This window comes from Balaenoptera physalus (assembly GCF_965194825.1).
Source record: "Balaenoptera physalus genome assembly, chromosome: 12".
Classification (NCBI taxonomy): domain Eukaryota; kingdom Metazoa; phylum Chordata; class Mammalia; order Artiodactyla; family Balaenopteridae; genus Balaenoptera; species Balaenoptera physalus.
The window spans coordinates 14,694,131-14,715,517 of NC_138897.1; the positions used below are offsets into that span (position 1 = coordinate 14,694,131).

At 37.7% G+C, this 21,387-nt stretch overlaps 1 protein-coding gene and 1 long non-coding RNA gene across 3 annotated transcripts in view; one reads left to right on the forward strand and one right to left on the reverse strand.

Moving 5' to 3' along the window:
* CDH20 (cadherin 20) overlaps window positions 1–21,387 on the reverse strand; it is a 212,557-nt gene that overhangs the window by 177,040 nt on the left and 14,130 nt on the right. The window lies entirely within an intron of this gene.
* Window positions 12,319–21,387, forward strand: part of LOC309639995 — a 157,467-nt gene continuing 148,398 nt past the window's right edge. Inside the window, exon 1 of the long non-coding RNA XR_014251972.1 lies at window positions 12,319–18,951. This is a non-coding gene — a long non-coding RNA (uncharacterized lncRNA). The remainder of the gene's footprint in view (window positions 18,952–21,387) is intronic.

Consider the following 21,387-nt stretch of genomic DNA (forward strand, 5'->3'; position numbering starts at 1 on the left):
AGTTTCTATAGAACATTTTCAAGTCCTAAGAACTACCTGTATTTTATGACTTAATTTCAGTAAAATTATTATAAATAGGCTTATAAATTATTAAATGTGAGGCACAGCTTTTCTGTGGGACTAATAGAATGGGAAAACATAATTTACAGAATTCCCAACTAATTTGGAATTTCTTTCTTTCCTGGAAAAGAATTAGTCCCTATTTTATTTTTTTTCCAGGATGGCTTTGTGTGAACTCCACATCTTTGTCATCAATTTTTCCTCCTTGTTGACATTTGAAAAAAGGTTTGCCTTCTTCCCCACAAGAACGTTTTGGAAGTAAAGTTTATTAAATAGTGTACTTATACTTTAAATGCAATTGGTTACTAATTTGTTATTAAGAGATATGATATGTAGTATTAGCACAATAAATTTTTTTTAACATTATCCGGTTTTTAGATGTAATAGTATTAACCTAAAACATAAAGTAGTCTTCTAGGACTATTTGCTATATCCACACATACTTAAAATTTTAACTGTTTTAAAAATATTATATATATTACATCTATCTTTATAAGTTCTAGAATTACTTATTTAACCCTAAAAATGTATGTTGGCTCTCATTATGTTTACTAGTTGCTTCGCTCCTCACTGAAACAGCAGTTCTTTCTATTATCAATTATCTAAAATATCTGAGGCATCAACATGGAGCAAATATATCAGATTTCCTAACAAACACTTGACATTAAATAAAAAAGAGAAAGTGAGTATGATCAGTAGAATTAACTCCCCCCACAGCAACTCCCTGGCCAAAGATGTCCACATCCTTATCCCCAGAATTTGAATACGTTACATTATATAGCAAAGGGGGAATTAAGGAAGCAGATGGAGTTGAGGTGGTTAATCGGCTGGCCTTAAAATAAAATGATTATCCTGGAATACCCAAGTAGGCCCATAGTAAACACAAGGGTCCTGTTATGGGTTGAACTGTATCCTCCCCACCCCCCCAAATTCATATGTTGAAGCCCTAACCCCCATTACCTCAAAATATGACCTTTTTTGGAAATAGGGCCTTTGCAGAGGTAATCAAGTTAAAATAAAGTTATTGAAGTGGGCTGTAATTGAATACGACTGGTGTCCTTATAAAACGTGGAAATTTGGACACAGGTACAGAGGGAAGATGATGTGAAGACACAGGGAGGGGACTGTCGTCTGCAAGCTGAGGAGAGAGGCATGGGCCTGTCTCCTCAGCTTGTAGAGGACAGTCCTCTCCCTGTGTCTTCACATCATCCCCTCACAGCCCTCAAGAGGAGCAAACTTTGCCAACACCTTGATCCTGGACATCTGGCCTCCAGAACTGTGAGACAAGAAATTTCTGTTGTTTGAGCTACCAGCCTGTGGTACTTTGTTATGGCAGCCCTTGCAAACGAATTCAAGTCCTTCAAATGTGGAAGAGAGAGGCAGAAGAGTCATAGAGTGATTCAAGGTGAGAAAGACTTGACCAGCCACTGCTGACTTTGAAGATAGAACCGGCCATGAGCCAAGAATGCAGGCAGCCTCTAGAAGCTGGAAAAGACAGGAAATGGATTCTATCATAGAACCTCCAGAAAGGAATGAAGGCAGCTCTGCCGACACCTTTATTTTGGGCGAGCAAGACCCATTTAGACTTCTGAACTACAGACCTGTGAGATACTAAATGTGTACTGTTTTAAGCCACTAAGTAGTAATTTGTTACAGCAGCCATAGAAACCTTATACGGAGAATTAATTTCTCGTAAGTGTGAAATTTGATTTCCTTAGGATCCTGCTTGGCCTCCTTTTGTTCTGGTTTTGTCTCTTGTGGATTCAAAGCTTTTGGGCTCTTGCTCATTCTTCCCTGCCTGCTATTTTGGAGAACGTGTAAAACATTTTTAAAGGAACTCATCGTGCCTCTTCTCTTCTCACTTTCTTAAGAATTGCAAACTCTTTTAGGATGTTCACTTGCTGTACATAACAGGAAATGTTTTAAAAATGTGCACCTTTTCTAAAAAGGCTAGAGAAGCCCTTTATACTAAGACATACAATAAACCCATTTTCTTATTCCTCTCTTCTTCTCTGAAATTACTTTACAATCCTTGATGTACCTCTTAAGTCACACCACAGATGGCCATTAGTATACTAAGAATTAAGAATTGATTTTACCTGTTTAAGTCCTAATATATTCATCCTGTATTCTCACAAGCCTCCTCAGTGATTCCACAGTTTTTCACAGTAATTTAGCATTGTGTAAAGTAACAGTCAATAGATAATCTTCAGGTAAAATACAAGCATGCCAGAAGAGATTTTTTTCACTCTTTCTGCTTTGTTTCACTATTGGAAATGAAATTAGAAAAAGGAATTATGAAAAGTTGTGTGTGTGTGTGCAGCAACGTTATAAATTTCCAAATAGCATTCACATTTTTCTAGACAAAGCTGTATAACAAAAGCTTTAAAATTATAATTAAGGCATGCCTAAATCAGAGATGCTGTCTACTCATTATAGACTAATTTCATTAAAAATTAAGAAGTACAACTCCCATTATTGTTGTAGCCTATACCAGTTGCTATTCTTTTTTTTTTTTTAAGTTTTTTTGGCCGTGCCACACTGCTTGCAGGATCTTAGTTCCCCGACCAGTGATCGAACCCAGGCCCTCAGCAGTGACAGTTGCCATTCTTTAAAAAATATCAAATACCTGTTATTAAAAAACACAAGAATCTATGGGCATGTCCAGTTCTTTAATGCATATCTTAGAGAAATAATGTATGCCACATTCATATTTAAAACATTAATTTAAAATTTCTTAATGACATAACTCATGTACTTTAATAAAGTCTAAGGAAACTTAAAATGGTCAAAAGAAGGCCATAAGGGAAGCAGAAGCCCTTTCCTTCTAACTTTAAAAAACATCCTCAGTATTTGAAGTGCTTACCATAAATGCTAAGTACACTAATGATGTCGGTCTAGATTCCTTGCTTCATACCAAATGGCAGAATGGTTTATTTTTCTCTGGCCTCTGACATTTACACAAGAAATGAATAATATCTAGGATAAGAAAATTCAGGAGGCTAGTTTTAGAACCAAATGAAATTTGAGAATTTAGTATTACAGATTCGTTGATACAGATCTCACAATCATTTATATTTTTGAATGGTCATCGTGAGGATCAAATTAGATCATGTATATGAAAACTGTAAGAGGTGTAGAATGTGCAGTGTTTCAAGTAGTGTTGTTTTGTTTTTTAAGTTGTAAGGGTAACAATAAAACAATATTTCTACCAGAAAGTTTTTACTTAAGGAGTTTTAAATACTTTATAAATGTTAAACACATAAATCCTCCAAGGTCAATTCCATTTTGTAAGGAGTTGAAGATTTGTGATACCTAGTGTGTGGTCAAACATTGTATCACATTGAAGTGTGACTTTTACTACTTAAGTAGCTTAGAGTTTTGTAGAATCCATGAGTTCCAAGAAAACATTTACTTGCTAAGAGACTCCATTTCCAGGAATCTGTAAACTGACTATAACTACAAGAGTTTTTAGGTTTGGAAAATGTAACATCTCAACTATGTAATCAACAACCTCCTTTCTCTGATATATATTTGAGAACCAAAAAATAAGTTTAAAAAAGAGGTGGGGGGTATGATTCTGAGTTGCCAGGAGAAAGTTTAAAAAATTCTTTGATCAAAGCTCATATTTTTACTCCCTGGACCCTTTTTTACTCATGGGACTATCGCTGGCAATCCATCACTATGCCAAAGCATCTGAACAAAGTGTGGTGGTCTGGTTTCCCTGCAGATTAAACATAGCTAAAACTCCAAAACTTGACATAGGAATTAAAAAACCCACGGCGTCTGGGACCAGCTATTAGAGGCAAACAGCCCTGCAATCCTGAGTAGAACCCGAGGGAATCTCTGTCTTGTAGTCCAGCTCAATAATGGATGTTCAGAATGGCGTCTGACTCGTCACTGAGAGAATCTTTGTGAAGGCACTGCAGTCGTCATGGTAAGGGCACTGCTGAGTCACTCCACAAAGGTGATTGATCACCTCCTCTGTGCGAAACAAAGGTGAATGAAACATACTTTCTGCTCCTGAGGAGCTTATGTACAACGTACTGGGGTGGCAGGCAGATGTGAAAAGAAGTAATTTCTAGATAGAAGGTTATGTGCCCTGAAAGTGGAGACAAAATACTATGGAAGCACAGGCTTTCCCTAGTAAGAAATGGGATTTCTATCCAAATTAAAATAATAAAGATAGTTTAGACGCTTAAAGATTAAAGATGGATGTAAAACCTCAACTCTTGCTTAGCTATTCAGAATGACTCATTCCCCAGACAGTCCTGTAGTCATAGCTTTATCATGTTTTTTCGTTGGTTTGTTTTTTTCCCCTAATAGTTAAGTTACAAATATAATTTAAGACATTTTAATTAATTTAAAGTAATTATAGAGATGACCATTGTGAGTTGGACTAAAGGTGCAGTTCTAAGGCGTTCTGACACAATCACACTTTGACACTGCACTGTATAATCTCAATAACACTGCCTTGTATGAAGATGAGCTTTACTAGTACTTTCTTTTCCCTCTTTCTTTCTTTCTTTCTTTCTTTCTTTCTTTCTTTCTTTCTTTCTTTCTTTCTTTCTTTCTTTCTTTCTTTCTTTCTTTCTTTCTTTATCTTTTCTTTTTAAAAAACAACGTACAGAATCACCCAGAGGAGGACTATCCATCTCATTTCATTTAGATCATGAAGTTATACACCATTGAAGGCCAGTTTTTCCTCTGTAAGCTACCACCACCTTTGATGTAATAAAAGTCTGTTACTACCATCCAGTGGGACAAATTCCCTGACTCTTGATTTAAGTAAGATAAAATAAAATTTTATAGACCTTCATAAATCCACAATAAGTCGTTATTCTCTCTGTGACATGTAGCACAAGCCCAGAAAAATAAGCATCACCTTAAGCCACGTGAATATTCAAGATTTACAGTCTTTCAGCTAAAAGAACAAAAGTAGTTGAAATGTATTGAAGCATGCCTTTTCATTTGTTAATTAAAATAATACATTAAGGGCTGCTATGTTTTTGTTTTACTGATATCTCTTATGTTTTCCTAATCTTTTTTTTTTTTTTTTTTTTTTTAAAGGCAGGTTTTAGGATAGGTTTAGTTTATTTATTTTTGCTGTGTTGGGTCTTCGGTTCATGCGAGGGCTTTCTCTAGTTGCGGCAAGCGGGGGCCACTCTTCATCGCGGTGCGGGGACCGCTCTTCATCGCGGTGCGCGGGCCTTTCACTATCGCGGCCCCTCCCTTTGTGGGGCACAGGGTCCAGACGCGCAGGCTCAGTAGTTGTGGCTCACGGGCCCAGCTGCTCCGTGGCATGTGGGATCTTCCTAGCCCAGGGCTCGAACCCGTGTTCCCTGCATTAGCAGGCAGATTCTCAACCACTGCGCCACCAGGGAAGCCTGTTTTCCTAATCTTAATTCTTAACTTTGAGAAATACTCTTTTGTTCTGCCCCCTATAAATTAGCTACAATGGAAAAGATATTACAGCCTGCTTGTTACGTTGTTATTTGATGGAGAGTAGAATTCCCTAGTTCGAGGATTTGGGGGTCCCATAGAAAGTACACCACTTAATAAAGAGATTCCAACCCAGGGCTTTGGTAAAAACCTTCCCGGACGTGCCTGGCAGCCTTGCTCTGTCTTACAGCCACTACTGCTTACCGTCATCCCAGATGACTCTTGGAATGGTTTAAGTATGTTCTTTCTGATCACCCAAGCTGGACTGTAAACTCCCCAAAGAGGGAGGAGGTCACATATCTTTGTTTTCTCCCCAATTCAAGCACAGATCTGGGCATGTTAGGGGAGCAGGATAAACACTCGTTAATTAATCATAAAAGGTGCATCTGCTTTCTTTCATTTCTGCCCCTTGGATCATGACGAGGCAAGAACAAGACATAGAACTTTTCCAGGGCATTCACATCTTCAGAGTCTCTTGTCTCAAAGGATTTACCTTCTGCGAAGGCTGGTAAACTATGATTTTGCTCCTAATGCACTTCCATCATTGGTCAAAATTGATGACATTTTGAGAAACTCTGAATAAATAAATTATATATGCGTGTACATATTATATTAATATGTATATTTGAGCAAAGATTACTCTGTGATGTCTTCCACGATTACTCTACTTAAAATTGCTGTTTCCCTCTCTCTCACACTCCCCTTCCTCCTCTTTTAATCTGCATAGTGCTTATTACTGTCTAACATATTTAGTTGACTTATTTTGTATTTATCGTCTGTCCATCCGCATGAGAATGTAAGCTACTAGAGGGTTGGAATTTTTGTTTGTATCCTTAACACCTAGGATAGCCCTTGGTGCACAGTAGGTGCTCAATAAATATGTGCTGTAAATAATGAAAGAGGCGGTGTTTACAAGTGGAAAGGACACAGGGTCAGGAGACATACAGCATCCATCTAACATTGGCTCTGTCGATAAATAGCACTTACAGAGGTTCTCCACCCCCCCCCCCGCCCCCTGCTGTACCAGAGTAGAGCGTTCCTGTGAAACCTTTAGTAAGCTGAAATGGCATAAAGCGGAGGAGCAGTTACCTTAAGACTTATCTTGCCAGCAGATGTGCAAAATAAATTGAGATAAAGCACAGATGCTCACACAGTTGAAAGCTACTGCGGCTTGATGCTGAGATGCTGAGTGTAGTTCCTGGGGAGGGAGCTTGGTGGTGCCATTCTTACTGCTGAGGGTGCATGATGCCTCTGTAACTGCTGGCTGCAAAACAAATGCTGAATGCTAATTTTGATTTTCACCTTCTTTTTGTAAAAGCGAAAATCCTCTTTGGATTTTTTTAGGTTAGTGAAAACAGATGCTAATGTAGGTCTTTCATAAAAGTGAAACAGCTTAAAGAGAACTTTTGAAAAGCCAGGGATACCTGTATTTTTAGGTCTCTGTTTTCCCCATCTGTGTAATGGGAAGAGAGGTGTGTACGTTATGGATACTTAATATCTCTGCTGGCGTGAAAGTCATGCATAAACAGAAAAGTATTTTTAAACCCTACAATTGAACCACGCCCTAAAATTAAAAAAAAAATTCCTTCCTCATGTTGGTAGATTTTCTTAAGTTTTCTGAAATGTCGTTTTTTTTAAAGTGATGGTTTTGAGTTACGGAAAGAGAGAAAAAGCTTTCTTAGAGTAAGGGGCCACAGGTCCTTGTACTAGGTCTACCTCAGATTGGCTGTCTGACCTTTGAATGATTCACTTAACCTCTGGAGATGGATCTCTTCTTCTGTAAAATGGAGATTAACAATTAGAAAGGTTGCACTCAAGACCAAGGGAATGTTTGAAAAACATAAAGCTCTGTGCAACTGTAAATTAATATTGTAATTACTATTATTATAGGTCTGAGGATTATCTTAGGGCATCTTGAACTATCTGTGCTGATAGATCAGTTGCTTTTATTTTCTAATCTATTGTGTTCTGATGCTTTTATATAATACAATGAAAGAGACGATACAAAAATGAAATGGAAAAAAATTGAAAATACAAGCCCCAATTTAAAATTTATTTTTAGAGCCAATACACAAAATATTTCTCTGTCAAATTGCTATAAATGTTTATAAACACTCCCGATTTCTGTACTTAGGTGGTCATGAACCATTGCTGGCTTCCATTTAGGCGGCCTTTAATGAGTCTTCTGGTTTTATTACTGTGACCAATGAATGACTGATCAGAGAGGTGTATTTTATTTAATATTATTTTCTGTTCTTAGCTCAATGGTTGTTAGATTTTCCTTTATGCAGATATTTGAAGAGGCTAATTGACTTAGATGATAAAATTCATAAACAAAAGTCAAGTAAATTGAAAAATAGATAAAAGAAAAAAAGTACTAATAGAAAAAAAACCCTGTAAAATCTTCTAGAGGGACAATTTGCCCCTTAGTTTTAAAATTTCATTCAAGTGTACAGCACTGACAATGCTGGAATCTGTTAAATATTGTTGGGAGATGTCCTTAAGCACACGTATTTACCCCCTTCTCCTTAGCTTCTTCTATAGGCTTCTGTTACCACAGTGCTTCCAGCCAAGGAGAAGGGTAAGAACCACTAAGCAGTGGGAAAAAGTGAGTGGAATTTGCTTTCGCAAACTAATGGAAACACTTGTAGTCACTATACAGGACTTGTTAGAGACATTCTGAGAAATAGTCTGAATGACAATCATATGAATTGTCCTTAGACCTTAATGATCTAGTGTCACGGACCCAGACTGAGATTTATCATGCACACTTGCTTGAAAATTCTGAGACACAAATCATGGTAGCTTCTCCATTGCTAACGTGAGTGTGGCAAATATGGTGTGATTTCTGCAAGTTGCAACTGACATGGTAAGGGAGAGTTTTGGATGTAGAAAAACATGGTTTTGATGGCAGCTTGAGGAAATGGTCTCTCACCATTTCTCTGCCTGCACCCAGCCCTGGGGCAAGCAGAGTTGGAAATGGGTTGGATTTTTTTGCCTGGCTGTGCATTGGTACTCTTTGCTCCTTCTCCCTGGAACGTTCCCACCTTAATCACCGGGTAAATTCTTATTCATTCTTCAGATGTTCTCTCTCTTCTGAGGCCTGACTCAGTGCCACCAAGCAGAGCTTGTAGGACACCTGTCTCCAAAATGCTTGGCACAGGCTAGCTGCTCCATAAATCTCAGCCCTCCTCCCCATGGCCCCTGCTCTGCATTCCTCTATTACACGCTTGCCATTGGGGGTGGAGGCTGCTTGTGCATCGTTCAAGAGACTGAGAACTTCTACCGCAAGCATTGTTTCTTTCATTTTGTATTCTCTTCATAAATGTTAGTGAATAAGACATTTCATTCATTCATTTATGCATACACCCATCTATTATCATCAGATTTGGAGAACAGGCTTAATTTTCAATGCATGAGCCATGTTCCTCCCTTTTCCCCATTTAAATTGTTTGGGGCACCTTTTCTCAAAGTGTTGGTTACAGATCATCTACATCAAAACTACCTGGGGTGCTTGTTAAATGTGCGTGCCCAGGTTCCACATCCCACCTATTGAATATCCAGTCTTAGTTTAGCATCATTTTTACTTCTGCTTCCGTGCTACCACCCTTACTCAGTGAGAGTAGAGTGAAAAAAAAAAAAAAAAAAAAAGATTGCATTTTCAACAAGCTCTTCGGTGATTCTTGCACCCTCTAAAATTTGACAGGCACTCCTTTCTTTGGGATGTTGTTAACCATTATTGTATTATCTCTGGCAGAGTTTACCTTGCTCAAGGGACAGCTGCCTGTGTCTGTTGTCACTCTGTGCATAGCGGTGGAGCCAGGGCCCGATGCTAAATTCAGGGCATCAACAGGGCAGCCCAGCACTTACCGTGGAGTTGGCGCCGCCAGAGAAATAGCTGTAATGACGGATGATGCCTGATTACCAGTGACTAGAACCCATGGCCAGAAAGATCAATTTTGGTTCACTTGTAAGGAACAGCCTTTGTCTTCACACGTTTAATTCTTCTCAGTATATCCAAATGTTCTTGTCTCTTTAGAAAGAAACCCCAGGGTTAGGACAACTGGACGATTAAAAAAAAAAATGTACGTCTCAGGTTTCTCAAGAAGGACCTATCTCAGTTTAGCACTATTTTTATTTCTACTTTACCCAGGTAATCCATGCTCCCCACCCTTATTCAGTGAAGTTAGAGTGAAAAGAAACATGAATTCATAGAAGATTGGTTATGAAAGGTTCTCATTTATGCCTATAAGGAAAAGGGAAAAAGATTTCTAAGCTTGGTGCAATTTTTTCTTTTTCTTTTTTTTCCCCTGCTCTCCTAGCTTTTTGTCCCTGCAGTGGGACAAGTGAATTTAAAGGAAAAATCTACACCAAAAAAATCTTTAGAAGCTTTGCGCATAATAAGTGTTAAATCTTTGGGATAAGGAAAATTGAGTCCTTCTGTAATGCTCTGCAAAATGCATTATGGGGGGATGCAAAAAAGAGATAGAATAGAAAATTCACATTAAAGTCATTTATTATATCTACCAAGTTTGAATCAGGGACAAAAATCAGACAGTCAAAAATATTTGTATTCCAGGGTTTAGAGATTTGTTTGACAGCAGGATGTGGAAACTGAATGTTTTAACTGTTTACTTCATAAGGGATCTAGAGATGTTTGTGAAGAATTATGTAGTGTATTCTCTTGGACTTTAAGACAGAAGAGGGTGCAGGACCAGTTTTTAATAATAGTCCCTAGAATACAGAGTCACTCAGAAAATGTGAAAGAATTGTTCATGGCACAAATATTTAGAATAATTAAAAGCAGAGGCTTGTAAATGAAGGCTTATAAATGATGGGAGAATCAAAGTTCCAGTGCATATACAGAACAATTGGAAAGAATTTTCTCAAATACATTTTATGACCAAGAAAATCATGCTTACAAAAGCCAACTAAACAATATAGTAATTTAAGAAAACATGAAATGTAATTTAAAAATTCAGATAGAATCAAGTAGCATTATGCTATGGCTCATTTCAGAGTCAAAGATGAGTGTCTAAGAATGCAGTGAAGAGAAGGGTTGAAAATTCAGGATAGTTCAGGAAAACCACTGATCCATTTGTTAAGCCAGAATCAAACTATTAACTGCATCTACCCTTAAGGATCATCCTAATGAAAAACAAGGAACTTCGAAAATTGATCTAATTGGGTTTCTTAACTGCCTGTGAATTGCTATGATCTTGGGAATTAAGGCCCCAAATAAAATGATAACATATATTAATCCCACAAATTATGGATTAGAAAGTTGTTTTTTTCATATATATCTAGGCCGCAGAGGAAAATAAGTATTTTCTTAGGAGATAATATATGCTTCATCTTAGTATTATTATGATAGGTCAATAGAAGTAAGATTTTATTGAAATAATATTTAACTTATAAATACCTAATTACAAATATCTGATTTCAAGATTAAGGAAAAAATAATCTACATGAGAAAAACATGAAAAAATAAGCAGAAGACATAAGTAGGATAATACTATAGAGTGTCTTTAAAATGTCTTAAAAGTGGAAGGTGGATGGTATACACTTGCTACACATCGTAGAGATTCAAGAAATAAATGACAATTCCAAAAAGAGTTTATTTCAATCATAATTGATAATTATATTTTCAATGAATAGAAGAAGCTTAAGTATTTCCTTCTAAATTTATATCTAGGATTACAGAATTTTAAAGCTGGAGAACTCTTGGGTTCCAGTCTGTGTAGACTTTGAGGGGTCATGTCACTCCTTACTCCCACCCAAGTTATCCCTGGGGACAAAGATTGCTCCCTGGATGAATGAAGAAACAAGTGCAGAGATCAGGAAGGACTTGACTAAGGTTCCAGGGCTAGGTAGAGGTGGAGCCAAGACTTGGTCCCTCTCTCCTGGTTTCAGTCTAATATTATTCTTTCATCTCTTTCATTCAATGTTATGCTATGATCTTTATCTGATTTTTAGCTACATTAATTTATAGGACTTTTGGTCTAATTTTTGCCCAAATTTATTCATATTTCTAAAGATAAAAATCCATGAAAACAGACTTCCACATAAATCTTTGTTTTATTTTATTTTTATGTGGGTTTGGCAGTGTTACAACATCATCTTCATTTTTCAAGCATCTGCACTTGATTTTGTCTTTCCTTTTTTAAAAAATAAGGGCTCATATTCTATGTTTTAGAGTTTTACAAGGATTTTGTTGGCCCAGTTGCCACAGATGAATGGCAAGTGATAGTTCAAGACCACTAGGAGCTGTAGGTTTCCTACAAATTGACACTTTCACAAATAAAGTGATATATGTTGAATAACTTTCTCAAGTAAAATTGCTACATGTATTCTTTCCTTTTGTTGGAATCTTAAAATGGAGCTTCAAGTCATTGTGAGCTTTTCATGTACAAGGAAGCCTTTTGTGAACATCCTTATATAACAATAAGAAAGTCCATATATAACAATAAGGAGTCCTTATATAACAATAAGAAAGATACTATATCCAAATTTTGTAAACTCATTTATTCTGCTCATATTTATATAATGTATACATAAATTTTATTTCCATTTGTATTGTGTTTTCTTTTTCTGAAATAAAAAACTGCTGTATCTGTCCATTTATTGAGTGCTGAAAGCAGTAAGATGATTTGAACTTAAGTAAGATATTTGTTGCTTCTCATGATAGCCTCGTGAATTAAATGGAGTAATATGGTCTGAAATTACATAAAATTTAATCAACATATTACCAGATTTTTGAAAATAGCTCAGTCAATCTGGGGGATGTTCTCTAGTGATGGGGCAATAGTTCTGGATGTGATCTTTTATGGACAAAGTTCTATCCATCCCTGTGAGCCTTGGATAGTCCCAGTTAATACTTGTGCCTCAGCATAATTTTTATAGCATTCCATTTCACTCTGAAAAGTGTCCTGGTTTGGATGACAAATTATATAGTCACTCAATTTATAGACAACACTTTAATCAGGAGTACTTAAAGATCTGCAGGTGACTCAAACCTAGGATAGGATATCTCAAAAGATGCCAGAGTTAAAAATTGAATATCTTGATAAGCTAGATGGATGGGATAAAACAGAAGATATAAAATGTATTAGAGTTTAATGAGGGGAAGGGGGTTGCCTTTAGATCCCTAAAAGTAATCATCTAAGTACAATATGAAGGGACCTTAACTTAAAAGGTGTTCATTAAAAAAAGATCTGGGGATTCTAATTGGCCAGAGGCTTGCATGCTGTTTGCCAACAGTGTGATGTGGATAATCACACAGCAAGGAATGGTGTCTAGACCTGCATTCTCCAACAGAACTGTCTGCAGTGATGGAAATGTTCCAAATCTCTGCCGTCCAGTATGGTAGTTACTAGGCACATGTGGCTATTGAGCTCTGGAAATGTGCCTAGTGAGACTGAGGAATTGAAGATTTAATTTCATTTAGCTTTCATTGATGCGAGTTTAAAATTGAATAGCCACATGTGTCTGGTGGCTCCTGTATTGGACAGAATAGGTCAAGAGCAAGAGAGATCTCAATGGGGGTTGTGGTTGGAAAACTGGAGACTAGTGGCTAAAGGGTTTTTGATAGTTTGTGTGCATTTGAGGGACCATTTAATTCAACTGAACACAATATTAATGAACATTAAACCATGTGCAAAGCACTGTGGTAGACACTATAGGGTATTCAAAAGCAAGTAAGGTTGTCTGTACAATTATAAATCTTGTAATGTCCTACTGAAACCAATAGGAACACAAGTAAAAAAATCATTAGTGGTGGTATTGCAATACAAGGTCCATTTTAAGGGAACCCAGGGGATGGAGAAGTGAATACCAACCTATGGATCTGAAAAGGTTTTGTGGAAGAGGTGAACTTTGAAAAGTAGTCAAAGAGACGGAGATGAGCATTTCGATGAGAAAAGGCCCAGGGTCAGAAAGAGTATGGGAATGGAGAGAGGATTTGTACTGGTGTGTGTTGTACAATAGAGAACACTGTGGGAGAGAAAGCTTGTTTGGAAGCAGATGGTGGAGATGCTAATACTGCTCTAAACACATTGGGCTTTGTTCTCTAGACAATTAAATGAATGTTTCTAAGTTTCTAAATTGATGGATCAGACCCTTCTTTTGTAGAGGCACACATCATGGAGGTGATTGGAAGTGAGAAAGCCATGGAGTAAAAACCATGGGCAGCAGATGAGGGTTACTTCAGTGGAGGCCAACTGGGAGACCATGCTGCCTCTCTTTATGTATCTGAAGAGCTGTTAGAGCGAAAGGGATGAGAATTATTCTGTGCAGCGTGGGAGGACTGAGGTAGGGTTGTGGAATATGAAGGCAGATTTTGTATCAATAAAATGAGTAAATAATGAGCACTTCTATGAATGGAACAGATAACTTGTAAAACGGTGAGTCAGCCCTTGGCCACCGAAGACTCTGTGCTGGGATGTTATAGGGAAGAGTCCATTTGGCTTCCAGATTTTGAGATTTCAAGGGCTGGTCAAAACCAATAAAGGGAGGAGTTAGAGTTGCTAAGTTTTAATTTTGCCAAGTAACGATATTAAACACTCTTCCCAACCTAAACATGTGGTATTATCACTATTTAAGATAGGAAAGGACATTGCAACACCCCCTGGCCCCCAAAATAGGAAGAACATAATTTTAAAATAAAGAATTTTTATTCTTTATTCCCAAGAAAAGATAGTGGTTACCCTGATTTCACCCCTACACCCATTTCCCCCCATGATGCTATGCATCTCTGAGAACTTCTACCTCCCTCTTCTCCTCTGTAGTCTGGCTAATGCTAATAAGCAGTGATATTTAAGTTGAAATAATAATTAGTGTTTGTTTAACTGAGAGGCAGCTAATGCAGTCCAGCAGCTAAGGTAATTACTATTTCTTAAATTTAGATTGGGAAAATCATTATTATTGAAACAGTATTACGATAAGCTCCCAGGAATTTGACAGGACAGTTACAGAAATGAAATGGTGGTCCAGGTACAGAATGATATAATAACTAGTACAACAAGTGTCATTTATAAAGCCTCCAGAAACAGTAAAAAGAGAGAAATACCAGCCACAAATAGTTATCATAGAGGACAGAACTATCCATTTCTTTATTATCATAAATCGTGAAGCTTCATTGATGCATATTTTATCACAGCACTCTTGCCATATGTGATCTGAAGTTTCCAAGTGTAGCCCCAGGGACCACGGTTACTGATATAGATAATCAAGAATTCCTTTTATGCTTCTCTCAACACTGCCACAGCTCAAATTGAAATTAGCATCTTTTACAATGAAATACCAGTTGCTATCACAAACAGACTTGACAGCTGGAGAGAGAGGCCTGTTTATCCAGTTATTCTTCACGTCTTCAGTTCATTGTGATTTATTAAGATGGATACTGTAAGTTCCCGAGTGAAGAGATGTTGAGTTTTTGCACAGTGATTATCATTTGAATAAAAGCATTGAGAAGCTGTTCTCAGATGGGATTGAAGGTCAAAGATAAAAAACTCACCCGTATAAGCATCTGATTGAAACTATAATCATTTAATTCTCTCAAAATATGTCTTTCTAAGATTGCTTTTTCTCACTCACATAGTTTGAAACATTGCTTTCCATTGTAGAACCATTTTGAGTGGAACTTGGTAACTGCGTTGAGCACCAACTGTGTTACAGGAACTATGCTAGGAAGCTCCTACGTGTTATCTCATGACATGTGTAGTCATGACCTCAATCTTGTGACATAGATAATAGGAATATATTTTAAAGAAAGATATGTCAAGTTACTTGGCCAAAGTCCACAGCTTGTACGTAGATTTAGGCATTCCAAAACTGCTGCTTTTTAAACTACCCCATACCACCTAAAAAATCATTTTTTAAAAATTCAATTTTACAGTTTTTTAAAGCAGTTTTTATTTTATATCGGAGCATAGTTGATTAACAACGTTGTGTTAGTTTCAGGTGTACAGCAAAGTGATTCAGTTATACATATATATGTGTCTATTCTTTTTCAAATTCTTTTCCCATTTAGGTTATTACAGAAAATTGAGCAGAGTTCCCTGTGCTATACAGTAGGTCCTTATGGGTAATCTGTTTTAAATATAGCAGTATGTACATGTCAATCCCCAAATCCCAATCTATCCCTCCCCCCCGCCCTTCCCCCTGGTAACCATAAGTTCCTTCTCTAAGTCTGTGAGTCTGTTTCTGTTTTGTAAATAAGTTCATTTGTATCTTTTTAAAAGATTCCTCATATAAGCGATATCATATGATATTTGTCTTTCTGTCTGACTTACTTCATTTACTATGATAATCTCCAGGTCCATCCATGTTGCTGCAAATGGCATTATTTCATTCTTTTTAATGGCTGAGTAATATTCCATTGTGTGTATGTACCACATCTTTTTTATCCATTCATCTGTCGATGGACATTTAGGTTACTTCCATGTCTTGGCTATTGTAAATAGTGTTGCAATGAACACTGGGGTGCATGTATCTTTTTGAACCATGTTTTTCTCCAGATATATGCCTAGGAGTGGAATTGCGGGATCATATGGTAGCTCTGTTTTTAGTTTCTTAAGGAACTTCCATACTGTTCTCCATAGTGGCTGTACCAATTTACATTCCCACCAACAGAGTAGAAGGGTTCCCTTTTCTCCACACCCTCTCCAGCATTTGTAGATTTTTTGATGATGGCCATTCTGACTGGTGTGAGGTGATATCTCATTGTAGTTTTGATTTGCATTTCTCTAATACTTAGAGATGTTGAGCATCTTTTCATGTGCCTCTTGGCCATCTGTATGTCTTCTTTGGAGAAATGTCTGTTTAGGTCTTCTGCCCATTTTTTGATTGCATTGTTTGTTTGTTTTTTTGATATTGAGTCGCATGAGCTGTTTGTAAATTTTGGAGACTAATCCCTTGTCTGTTGCATCGTTTGCAAATATTTTCTCCCATTCTGTGGGTTGTCTTTTTGTTTTGCTTGTGGTTTCCTTTTCTGCGAAAAAGCTTTTGAGTTTAATTAGGTCCCATTCATTTATTTTTGTTTTTATTTCCATTACTCTAGGAGACAGCTTGGAAAAGATATTGCTGCGATTTATGTCAAAGAGTGTCCTGCCTATGTTTTCCTCCAAGAGTTTTATAATATCTGGTCTTACATTTAGGTCTTTAGTCCATTTTGAGTTTATTTTTGTGTATGGTATTAAAGAATGTTCTAATTTCATTTTTTTTTACATGTAACTGTCCAGTTTCCCCAGCACCATTTATTGAAAAGACTGTCTTTCCTCCATTGTATAGTCTTGCCTCCTTTGTTGCAGATTAATTGACCATAGGTGCATGGGTTTATTTCTGGGCTTTCTATCCTGTTCCATTGATCTATATTTCTGTTTTTGTGTCAGTACCATACTGTCTTGATGACTGTAGCCTGTAGTATAGTCTGAAGTCAGACAGCCTGATTCCTCCAGCTCCGTTTTTCTTTCTCAAGATTGCTTTGGCTATTCGGGGTCTTTTGTGTCTCCATACAAATTTTAAGATTTTTTTCTTCTAGTTCTGTGAAAAATGCCATTGGTAGTTTGATAGGGATTGCATTGAGTCTGTAGATTGCCTTGGGCAGTATAGTCATTCTGACAATATTGATTCTTCAAAACCAGACAAAGATACCACAAAAAAAGAAAATTACAGACCTATATCACTGCTGAACATAGATGCAAAAATCCTCAACAAAATACTAGCAATCTGAATCCAACAATACACTAAAAGGATCATACACCATGATCAAGTGGGATTTATCCAAGGGATGCAAGGATTTTTCAATATCTGCAAATCAATCATTGTGATACACCACATCAACAAATCGAAGAATAAAAACCATATGATCACCTCAATAGTTGCAGAAAAAGCTTTTGACAAAATTCAACACCCATTTATCATAAAAACTCTCCAGAAAGTGGGAATAGAGGGAACATACCTCAACATAATAAAGGCCATATATGACAAACGTATAGGTAACATCATACCCAACAGTGAAAAGCTGAAAGCATTTCCTCTGAGATCGGGAACAGGACAAGGATGTCCACTCTTGCAACTCTTATTCAACATAATTTTGGAAGTCCTAGCCATGGCAATCAGAGAAGAAAAAGAAATAAATGGAATGTAAATTGGAAAAGAAGAAGTAAAACTGTCACTGTTTGCAGATAACATGATACCGTACATAGAAAATCCTAAAGATGCTACCAGAAAACTACTAGACCTCATCAATGAATTTGGTAAAGGTGCAGGATACAAAATTAATACACAGAAATCTGTTGTATTTCTATACACTAACAATGAAAGATCAGAAAGAGAAAGTAAAGAAACAATCCCATTTACCATCACATCACAAAGAATAAAATACCTAGGAATAAACCTACCTAAGGAAACAAAAGATGAAAACTATAAGACGCTGATGAAAGAAATCAAAGATGACACAAACAAATGGAAAGATATACTATTTTTGTTGGCTAGATATTGTATAGAGGCAAACTACACATAGTCCCTATGTTCTTCTGATAATATTTGCAGTTAGCATTTATTGTGTTTCCTGTGTTTTAGTGAAGGTGCAAATACTTTATATAGATAATTGAATATTATTCCTTTGAGATTGGCATTATTACTCCCAGTTTTCAAATGAGTGAGCTTGCTCAGAAAGATGAAGTTAACTTGTCCAGGAATTTAAGTAACTTGTTCAGGGAGAGTCAGGAACAGTGATTTAAAGCAACCAGACTCCAACGCTATTGACTAATCCTCCAACCAATGCTGCAGGAGCTTATCATCAGATGGAGAGATGGACACCCCCGTTCACAGAATGTGGGATAGGTTGTGGTCAGTGGTTCTCGATGTATGATCCTGGAACCAGGAGCATCAGCTGTACCCAGATTGTCTGATTCCTGAGACAATGCACTTAATAATTACACAGCATTGCTATGTTGTGTCTTCTAAGAGTCATCAAGGAGTTTGCATTTCATGGTATAGGTAATGTGAAATTACTGACAATTATTACCCCTCCGCAATGCCACCAAATCAATGAGTTCACCTAAACACCAAAATCCTTCTTAGTAGTAAAGAAAGGGTTGCGAGCTACGTCAGAGACTGACCAGGTGCTAATGAGTCCCATTTCCTCTTCCTGGGCACACAGAAAGAGTACATTTCCCAGTCTCCCTAACTGTTAGCTTTGGGTCATGTGGCAGGGTTCTGGCCAAAGAAAGGCAGCTGGAAGTGGCATCACCATTTTCGTTACTGACTAGAAAACATTCTGAAACATGCTTCACACTTTGTCTTTGCCTCTCTGCTAACTTTGGGCAAAATTCTCTGCCCCCTAGGTGAGGCAGAGCTACAAGATGGAAGCAGCCTGAGTTTCTGAGTCACTGCTTGGAGAGAAAGTACTCAGAAGGTCCACCTGACATGAAATTGAACTGTGATGTGAGTAAGAAATAGACTATTACTGTGTTAAATCACAAACATTTGGTGTTTTTGTTATAGCACCTAGCAGATATTACCCTAAATACTACTTACAGCAATGGCCTTGGGCCTTCACACTGCACCCTTTCTCTTTCCAATGCACAACAAGCTTCAGTTGTCCACTCCATAGCTACCTTGACATATCAGCTTGAGACGCCTGGGAGTCCAGCTCTAGAACCAAGGGGATTATTGAAGGGAGTACAGTCTTGTTAGAAAGTTAAGTGGCCTGCTAGAAGACGAGAATAGAGGCATGGAGACCACCAATAATTTTAAGCTAGAAATTTAAACAAAAATGACAAGGAATAGAACATAAAGCAGTAGAATGGAGAGAAAAACCTAGATTCATCAGATATTTTGTAAGGCTTGACAGCAATAGACATTGCTAAACAACATGAAATTCGGTGGCCACCTAAGCAGTACAGAGGCACTTTGGCAGGGAGGGGGGAGGGGGCACTGAATGGTATTGGCAAGAACAATGGCATGTGGTCCTGGAATCCAGTCTCGGGTTAGTCAACTACTGTGTGACCACTGGGAAAGTCACTTAAACTCAGTGGGTTCAAATAGCGTTCAGGGATTCCTTAATGCTTGAGTCAATCTAAATGTGACAAAACATTAATAAGCTTTATTGGTTAAAATGTCACTTTTAAGGACTGAATGTATACGTCCACCTCAGATTCATATGTTGAAACCCTAACTACCCAGTGTGGCTATATTTAGAATAAGGAAGTAATTAGGTTAAATGAGGTCATAAGGGTGGAGCCCTAATCCCATAGGATTAATGTCCTTATAAGAAGAAACACTAGAACTCTCCCCTCCTCTCCCCTCTTCTCCCCTCCCCTCCTCTCCCCTTCTCTCTCTCTATCTCTACTTCTCTCTGTCTCTAGACACATACATGTGCGCATGCGCGCGCATGCACACACAAAGAAGAGGTCTCCAAGGGAGAGCCCTCACTAGACACCAACTCTGCTGGCACCCTGATCTTGGACTTCCATTTTCACCTCCCAGCCTGTGCTATTTTGTTATGGCAGCCTGAGCAGTCTGATACGTGACCTTTGCCCTGATTCTCTAGTCATCCATTTAAATCATCAGCTCATGTTCATTTGTGAAGATATAAACCAGATTACATTGTGGCAAGCTACGGTGTGAGCTTGATCAAAACATCCAATTTTGATGTTTTCTTTTATCACATGCATGTGGCTATTTAGGAGTTTATATAGCACTTTGGTCTTATTTGGGATGTTGCTGCATTTGGTTTTTAGTCTTGGTTTGGAGAGGTATGGCTTGAATGAACACGTTCTGATTCTCAGTGCAGAACCTGTAGGTACTGAATCTGTAGCTATCCATGGAAAAATTATTGTGACTGTACTGTGTAGGAGCGAATCCCTAAAAAGTGTATGCTAACAACAGTGAAAAGGGTATACTTCTTTACACGGTCAAAACCAGAATGGAGTCATTCCAGAATCTGTAGGAAACACTCATTACGAACTCAAATTCCTTCTAAATTAGCCTATTTCCTGATGTCTCATATTCAGACATCTCATCCTGGGAAGACATATTCAGAGAAATACTTGTAAATGAGTATTTCAAACTGCTAATGGTTAATAAATTTCTCCAGTTTTCCCTGGGAAGTGCCGATCTCCAGGACCTAAATCCACCTGCTCATTTTGGATTTGTGTTGGATTTGCTCGTAGGAGGCAGATGGTGAAGGTCAAACAAGATTTTTAACCTGGTAGGACACAGAGAACATATTTGCCAGAATGCTACCTGGTGCCTGGAATTCAGAGATGGAGACCATGGCTAGTTGTTCTGGTAATTCTGATGTTTCTCACAGCCAAGCCTAAAGAGCACATGTTTCAACTTTTGTAGTCTTCAACCTTTAAAGCACAGCCCACATGCAGTTTAAAAATAAATTTTCTTTCACCAGCATGTCACAAAGCTATACTTATATTCCAAGGAGTAAACATAAATGTAATTATTTACATGCATTTTTTAAAAGCTGAAAACTTTCCCTTTTCCGCACAATCCTACTTTACTGCTCCTTCCCAACACCCTTCCTAACTTTCCTTTTTCTCTCCTAGTGCTAGTTGTACTCTTGTGCCCCTCACCCTTCTACCTTCGTGGCTCCTCCTTTCCTGAAATGGCAATGACCCTCTGGAGTTCTCATCTTTCTGTGGCTGTGTCGATCAATGAGCTGAGGGGAGTGTGGACTTAGAACATTCCCAGCATCGAGCTGGCACAGCAGAATGTTTCAAGGTAGAAAAGAAAAAATGTTTCAGGGATATCATAAAGCACCAGGCCATTGGTTGATGAGCCCTCACCATTCAGAGAAGGGAGCTCTGTGCTGTAGAAAAGGCAAATACCGCGTCTCTCCTTTGAAGAAGTTATGACTCTTATGGG